The following is a 7,669-nucleotide window of genomic DNA, read 5'->3' as shown; positions in this document are numbered from 1 at the left end:
GCGTGGCTCGGAGAATGATTTTCCCCACAAGAATATTCATCAAGATTCCTTCGTCTATTTGGAGAATGATTTTCCCAGTATTAAATCAAGATTCCTTCGTCTTCTCCTTCTCTTTCTCTCTGCCAAAGCAGATCGGAGTAAAGGACCACCGGGGTGTTGGCCAAAGACCCTCCGATGCCTAAGTTAGGTAAGGTATTTCAAGGAAAACCGGTGGCCGGAGCCATGTGTGGTGGCGGAGCCTTGTAAGGGGAGAGAAAGAAAGTGGTGGCTAGGGTTTGTGAGAAATGATTTCTGCAGAGTTTCAGTAGGAATTTAGACGTACCTCCACCTTGTGTGTGGCTATGCTTTTATAATGGTCTTGGAGCTAGGAGTTTTGAGAATAATTCGTAGATGGAAGGGAATTATTCCTCCCCTTTTTGGAATTGATTTGATTAATTAGGGATTTGATTTATTAGGGTAAATCAAATCCTAATTCAATTGGGTAACTCTTCATTTAATTGGGAATCGTGGTAATTAACGAAATCAATTATTAACCCAATTAGGCAACGTTCAATTTAATTGGGTAATCCCCAATTAAATTGAGTAACTCCCAATCAGGTTAATTAATTCCCAATTAGGTCAGATAATCCTCAAATGGAATGAATTATTTGACCTAGTAATTTGGTTACCACAAATGCCCCCCATTACCTGCATGGCGCATGGTGGCATGTAGGAGTGCAATATCTGTTGGGTTGTCAGTACAGCCCGGGCTTCCTTCGTGGACACAGGCTCCCAGGTGGAGGAGGTGGTGTCTGCCTTTGCTCGAGGATATTGAGAGATGAGTAGAATGATCCATATTCGATGATGCGAGTTAGGCGGAGGTGTCTGCTGAATCTCCTCCAAAGAGAAAGGTTTTCTGAGTCTTCAAGAGATGAAGCTACTTCTTGGTAGAGAATGTGTCTCTATTGAGAAGAAGCAAGGTTCCATCGCTAAGAAGACTCAAGTGAGTCTGCTCCATCATGCAGGAGGGCCAAACATCTCGTAGTGGAATGGCATGAAAGTTGGTGGTATGAACTATGTTCGGGTATTACCGCCAGAGCCTCCTGTGACAAGCTTGAAAACCATGATGCCTTAGTAGAGGCAATTTGTGCGATCTAGTTACGCCCAAGCGTCAAGAGATGTAGACATTCCTCCTCGAAGTTTGAGTCGTCTGCAAGGTCAAAAGATGGAGATTGAAGCGAGAGGTTTGCTCATGATCTAGCTGTTGAGTCACGGCGATCAAGCGTGGGTTGATTGGTATCATTGACTTATTGGGAGTGAGGTTGGCGGGGCTAAGAAGATGAGAGAGTCATGCGCCTAAGCGAAAGTTCTTCTTGGTCGTTGGTTGATCAGAAGGCTAACAAGTCTAATACCATGAGGGGATCGTGTGTGTTTGATCTGCTCAAGGCGAATTTCGTATAAAACCAGTCCTACATCTTTGAGTTGGTCGATCACATGCAATCGGGCAGCGATCTTGGCACATTCTCGAGCCTTTCTTTGGAAAAAAGGAAGCCACATTTCATCAGCACAAAAAGAGTGGTTCTTGTTGCTAAGCTATAAAAAACTTGCGGTGTTGCCCCTCTTCTACATTTGGCTTGGTTAGTCAAAAAGATGCCTACTTCGTTTTGAGCACAAAGTGAATCGATGAATGAGATGATGGCGGTCTTTATGGAAGCGAGCGGTCGGAATCTTTGAGGCATATAGCTGATTCGGCGAATGTCGAAGGCTGTAACTCCAGAGGTGTCCTGCTGGCGCTCGGGTAGATGAAGTTTTCTTTATTTCTTTTCATCTTTTGTAGTGCCTTTCGTGTCCCGCATCATCCAGGATGGTTTCCCTTAAGTTGGCGAGTGCTGAGAACCCCCTTAGAGGCTCAGGCGTGTCACGCACATCCCTTAGGATGGTTTCCCTTAGCAAGTTGGCGAGTGCAGGCCCCCAGTAGAGCTCGGGTGTTTCCGCATCCCTTAGGATGGATTCCCTTAGGAAGTTGGCCAGTGCAGGCCCCCTTAGAGGCTCCGATGCTCTGTTGGTTTCCTAGGAAGTTGGAGAGTGCAGGGCCCCCTTAAGAGGCTCGGGCGTGATGCCGCATCCTTAGGATGCCTTGGTCGTCGCTCGTCTCCAGAAGAGCCAGCCTTATGGGCAGCTGTGTGTCTATCTTGCCTCCCTTAGAAGGATAGGAACACGGATATTCCCCGAGAAGGCATGGAGACCTCCTTTTAAGAAATTCTGGCGCACCTCGGTCTCCCTTAGAGCCGCTTTTTACAGACTGCGTCTCCGGCAGCTTTGGTGAGTAAATCTGCGTCTCCCTTAGAATGGCTTATGGGCAGCTAACGTGTCTATCCTGCCTCCCTTAGGAAGCGGATAGGAACACAGATACTTCCATGAAGGCATGGAGACCTCATTTAAGAAATTCTGGCGCACCCTGCGTCTCCTTAGGGCAGCTTTTTACGGGCTGCGTCTCGGGCGCTTTAGTGGTCGTCCTGTGTCTCCTTAGAATGGCTGCTTATGGCATTGCATGTCTATCTGCCTCCCTTAGGAAGCGGATAGGAACTGGATACTTCCTGAAGGCATGGAGACCTCCTTTAAAAATTCTGGCGCACCTGTCTCCTTAGAGCGTTTTTTAAGTGCGTCTCGAGCGAGCGCACTTTAAATCAAGCCTGCGTCTCCTTAGGATCTGCTTATGAGCGGTTATTTTGATGATCTGTGCGCCAATGAGCGTGAGCAATTATCGGTAACGTGATTGTGGGCAACCAAACCGACAAATGATGTTTCTCGGATGAATTGCTCCACATTGGCTTCTTTAATAGAGGATAAAGCTTGGCGAGGTTTTAAGGTGATCTGCGTTTGGGGCCTTGACGGCATATGGATCGTATACCTCCATAGTTTTGCCGATTGCTCCTTGAATTTATTCACCCGACCTTTGGTAGGTTGCTCCTAGCGTTCTTATTAAAGGGCATGACCTATGTGATGGGGTCCCTCTCTCGATGATGAAAGAAGTTTTAGCCTTATCATCAGTGGCCATCAAGATTTGGTTATAGCAGTAGCGTCCATGGTGGCGGTGATTGCACGAAGTGGAATCCACGAGTTGGTCGATTCTCGGCAATGGGAAGTTGTCTTTTGGGCATGCTTTGTTGAGATCAGTGTAATCGACGCAGACTCTCCACTTGCCCTTCTCTTGTTTTGCTACTAGAACCACGTTGGCAAGCCACTCTGGGTAGGAGACCTCTTCAATAAAGTCGGCAGCTGAAGTTTGTCAATCTCGGCCGATGATAGCGACTTCGCTAGAGTGCGAGATTCTGCGTCTCTTTACGCCGCTTGGCGTCGCGGTAGGTTGACATAGTCGGTGGCAGATGATTTTCGGGTCGATGCCAGGCATGTCTGACGGCGACCATGCGAACATATCTTTGTTATTCTTGAGGAAGGTGGTAAGCTCCTTCTTCTCGTGCAGGCTTAAGTAGCAGGCGATCCGCTTTACATCCTGGCTGTCGGGATCCAAGTATTATCAACGCGTCTTCCTCGAGTTTCCATCCTTCTTGGGAAAGACCTGCAGGCCGGATTTCCTCGGCGAATCTGGCGCTTTGATTGCTATAAGATAGCAAGATTCGGTTGTTCAACTTCCTTCGGATCTGCCTGGCTCACAGGGAGGAATTGCGCTTGTTTGCTTTTCTTTAGCCCTTGGGCGAGCATTTCCTCGACATTGCCTGATCATTGATTGGCGACAGCCCCCCGATTAGGTACGAATTTTCTGATGTGTGGCGGAGGTGATGGCGTTGATCTTGCCAATCCATGGCCTGCCCAGAATGCCGTTGTAGGGTGAGACCACATCACGATGATCATGGATGTTTGCAAGCGGACTACGGTGAAGAATAGGCGTCGAGTCTATCGTGCGATAACCGTTGTTGCACCATTAAAGCTGTCGGTGATCGGCTGATTTGTTAATTTTGCCTCAAGCCCATCTGTTGCTGGATGACCGCCATTTGTAGGATATTAGGCTGCCCGCATAGCCGATATGGATTGATGGACCATGGCTGCGCGATTTGAATCTTGACGACAAGGGCATCATTATGTAGCATGTCGAGTAGTCAGATCTTTCTTTGGAAGCCGATTATAGGATGCGTCTTCTCTTTTGGTAGAAGGCTAGTCAAAACTTGGAAGATCATAGTGGCTTATTTGATCTTCCTCTTCTTTTCCTTCTTGGTCATACGACTCCTTAGCGTCGGCTAGGATTGTGTTAATCCTGTGACCTTACAGGTTGAGGTTCCTTGGCGGTGTCTCGATCTTCAATTCGCTGGATGGTCTGCTTCGCGATGAACTCCGTGTAGTGACCTTCTCTCACGAGTTCTTCAAGGTGTGCTTTCCAAGCGAGGCAATTGTTGGTAGTGTGCCCGTGTGTCCCATGGAAGGCACAATATTTGCTAGTATCCCTCTTGTCTGGATCTCCTTTCAAGGGTGGCGGTCTTCTTACCCAAGGTTTGTTTTTCACTTGGGCTAAGATTTAATGTATGGGGATGCTGAACTTGGTGTAGTTCTCTCCTGCTGCAGCGTCTCCTTGTGGGTGTGACCTGAGCTTATCCTTGTTCTTGTTGCTAAATCCATCGCTTCTTTGACTGCGCAGCTTAGTTGGTTGATCTTCTGTAGTAGATTTTTGCGGCGGTCGATCGTCATCCCAGGCAGCGTAGCGTTCCGCGTCGCGTAGACCTCGCGAGTTTGGTTGGGAGTGATAGTCAACTTCGCGATACAAGTCGTATTCGGTGAGGCCTTTCTTGAAGGCGGATAGCGGGATTCGATCGTCGCATCCCACAATATTGGCCTTTCCTGCTGAATCTCTTGATGTAATCTGAGCGATCGTGGGACTTCTTCGCCGAGTTGTACAAGTGGTCGAGGTTCTTCTTGATCGTTCGATAGAGTGTACTCTTTGGTGAAGGCGTAAAGCCAACTCCTGGTGATCGACCGGATGGCGAGGGTGTGGAATAATCTTGGGCTCTCCTGTAAGGTCACTATGAATACTTTGCACATCAACACGTCGTCGGCCTTGTGGAGGATCATGACACTTTTGAAGTGTTTTAGGTGGCTCTCGGGATGAGTCCCCTTTGAAATGTGTAAGCAGCGTGGAGAATCTCTTGGGGAAGCGCTGCGGTTTGGCGGTGAAAGGTGTAGGTTTGCACAGTCGATCTCCTTCGTAGCGCGCATCGTGAGTTCCACGATCCGCCGGACTTTGATCGGTCATTCATAAGCTTTCGCGTCCTCCATACACTGGCTAGTCGATCATGTTGGCGACCGCGGTCGGCGGCGTGGTGCGGCCTCCTCACAGTGCGGTCGGCGTTCGTTTACGCTGCCGGCGGTGTGTTGGTGGACTGCGCTTGCGAGAGATTCTCCATAGCTTCGGCGAGTAGTCTCTTAGTGAGTGAGCGGCGGGCGTCGCTTCTCGTGGTCCTCATTGAGGATTATCCGGTTGACCACCACAGGGCGTAGCCTCTCGTGAACATTAAATGCTGCGAGTGAACAGTGAGCGTCTTTCTTCCGACCCTCGTTGCGATGGTTGTCGATTGTCCTCACAGACTAGCCTTTGAAGTACATTTCCTGCGGTCCAAGCGGAGCGATGGAAATCGTCATGGGCTAGCCTCTCTCGCGCATGTTGTTCCTCAAACTTAATCTACTCAGTGGGGCTCGCGGATGCCATGACATGTCGTGGGCCCGATCAAGTTGTTGTCCCTCGCCTTATGCGCCTACTCTGTGACCTCTGGTGCAGTTGAGCTTTGCTGCGGTGCGTTAAGTCCATACTTCTCTCTTCGCCTAGTTGTCCAAGGCCAAGGTTTTGAGCCAAGCTGATTTGGTGGAGGAGTTGCCTCATCAGATCGCTATGGTCGTCCATTCTCTGAGCTAGCTGGTCAACTCTCAAACTAAGTCTGCTTGACTTCGTGGATCGGGAGAGAGAAGTGTGAGCCAATGCACAGGTTAGGGTTTCATTGGTGTGTGCGAGAGGTGTGTCGAGCGTGGAGGCAATGAAGGGATCGCTTGAAGTTGCTCCAAGACCGGGCCTAAGTCGGCGGTGGTAACAAGCCCACCTTGATGAGAGGTTCCACCATATTCGGCGCCGGTGGCCGGTGCGGTGGTGAGAGGTGGCGGTACCACCATGTGATTCGGGACGGAGTAGGTGGAGTGGCTTTGGGCCGTCGCGGATCTAGCCATCGCGGCGGTTTTGCCTCTCGTCTTCATGCTTCCAACCATGGTTGTTTGGAAGGCTTCGGTGGATTGAAAAATAAGAGGAGCAGTTCATGAGCCGCAGCGTTGAGTATAACTCGTGCTCTCAGCGAAAAACACCAATTTGGAGGAATGATTTTCCTCAAGAATATTAAATCAAAGATTCCTTCGTCTATTTGGAGAATGATTTTCCCACGAGAATATTCGTAATTCTTTCGTCTTCTGCTTCTCTTTCTCTCTGCCAAAGCAGATCAGAGTAAAGGACCACACCCAGGGTGTTGGCCAAAACCCTCCGATGCCTAAGTTAGGTGGGTATTTCCAGGAAACGGGTGGCGGGGCCGTGTGTGGTGGCGGGCCTTATGTGGGAGAAAGAAAGTGGTGGCTAGGGTTTGTGAGAAATGATTCTGCGAGTTTGATAGGAATTTAGACGTCACTCCACCCTTGTGTGTGGCTATGCTTTTATAATGGTCTTGGAGGCTAGGGTTTCGGAGGAATAATTCCGTAGATGGAAGGGAATTATTCCTCCCCTTTTTGGAATTGATTTGATTAATTAGGGATTTGATTTATTAGGGTAAATCAAATCCCTAATTGTGGTAGGTATCAAATCAAATCCTAATTCAATTGGGTAACTCCTTATTTAATTGGGAATCGTGGTAATTAACCAAATCAATTATTAACCCAATTAGGCAACGTTCAATTTAATTGGGTAATCCCCAATTAAATTGAGTAACTCCTAATCAGGTTAATTAATTCCCAATTAGGTCAGATAATCCCCAAATGGAATGAATTATTTGACCTAGGGTTTTGATTTAATTTGGTTACCACAGCTCCTATTTGGATTAGTTCTCTACTTCTGGATGATATGCTAGGTGTTGCTAGCACTAGATTAGTGGGTGTTGCTTCTGTGTAGTTTTTGGTTGTTTTTGGGGTGTTTCCTCGCTTCTTCATAAAAAAGGGAAAAAGATTCTCATCAGAAATGAGATTCTCCACTTCAGTATGCTTAGGGGCAAAGTTCAGGCCACTGATATTCTAGCACACAATATTAATCATTGGATATATGTAATTTTGATAGATAGGAAGAATTACTACCCAACTTGGAGGACCTATTTTTATGCTTATTTTTCCAGGAGTTTGAACCTTTCCCCTTTATAAGTTAGGCAATGGGAAGACAATCCACATTCTTGTCTTTCAATTTAGAAGGCCATAAAGACTTGTCAGGAGATACATTGCAAGGATCTACCTCGAAGTCCAATTCATTTGAATATAGAGTGGAGAAAGAATTTTTTGTGGCAACAATGTTTTCCAGATTAGAGGACGTGGAGGGACGTTTTTCAATAACATGGGTTTTTATGGTATTCTCTTTGGTTACTTTGGAAGCAAGCGTGGAGGATTGATTTGTAATAATGGAAATACTGGGGGTATATTCCTTGGAGATATATATTTCAAAGTTAGG

Source organism: Prunus mume, linkage group LG4 (genome assembly GCF_029339155.1).
Source record: "Prunus mume cultivar Tortuosa linkage group LG4, ASM2933915v1, whole genome shotgun sequence".
In the NCBI taxonomy this organism is placed as follows: Eukaryota; Viridiplantae; Streptophyta; class Magnoliopsida; order Rosales; family Rosaceae; genus Prunus; species Prunus mume.
The sequence above is the reverse complement of the archived record's forward strand: the minus strand, read 5'-3'. Positions refer to the sequence as shown.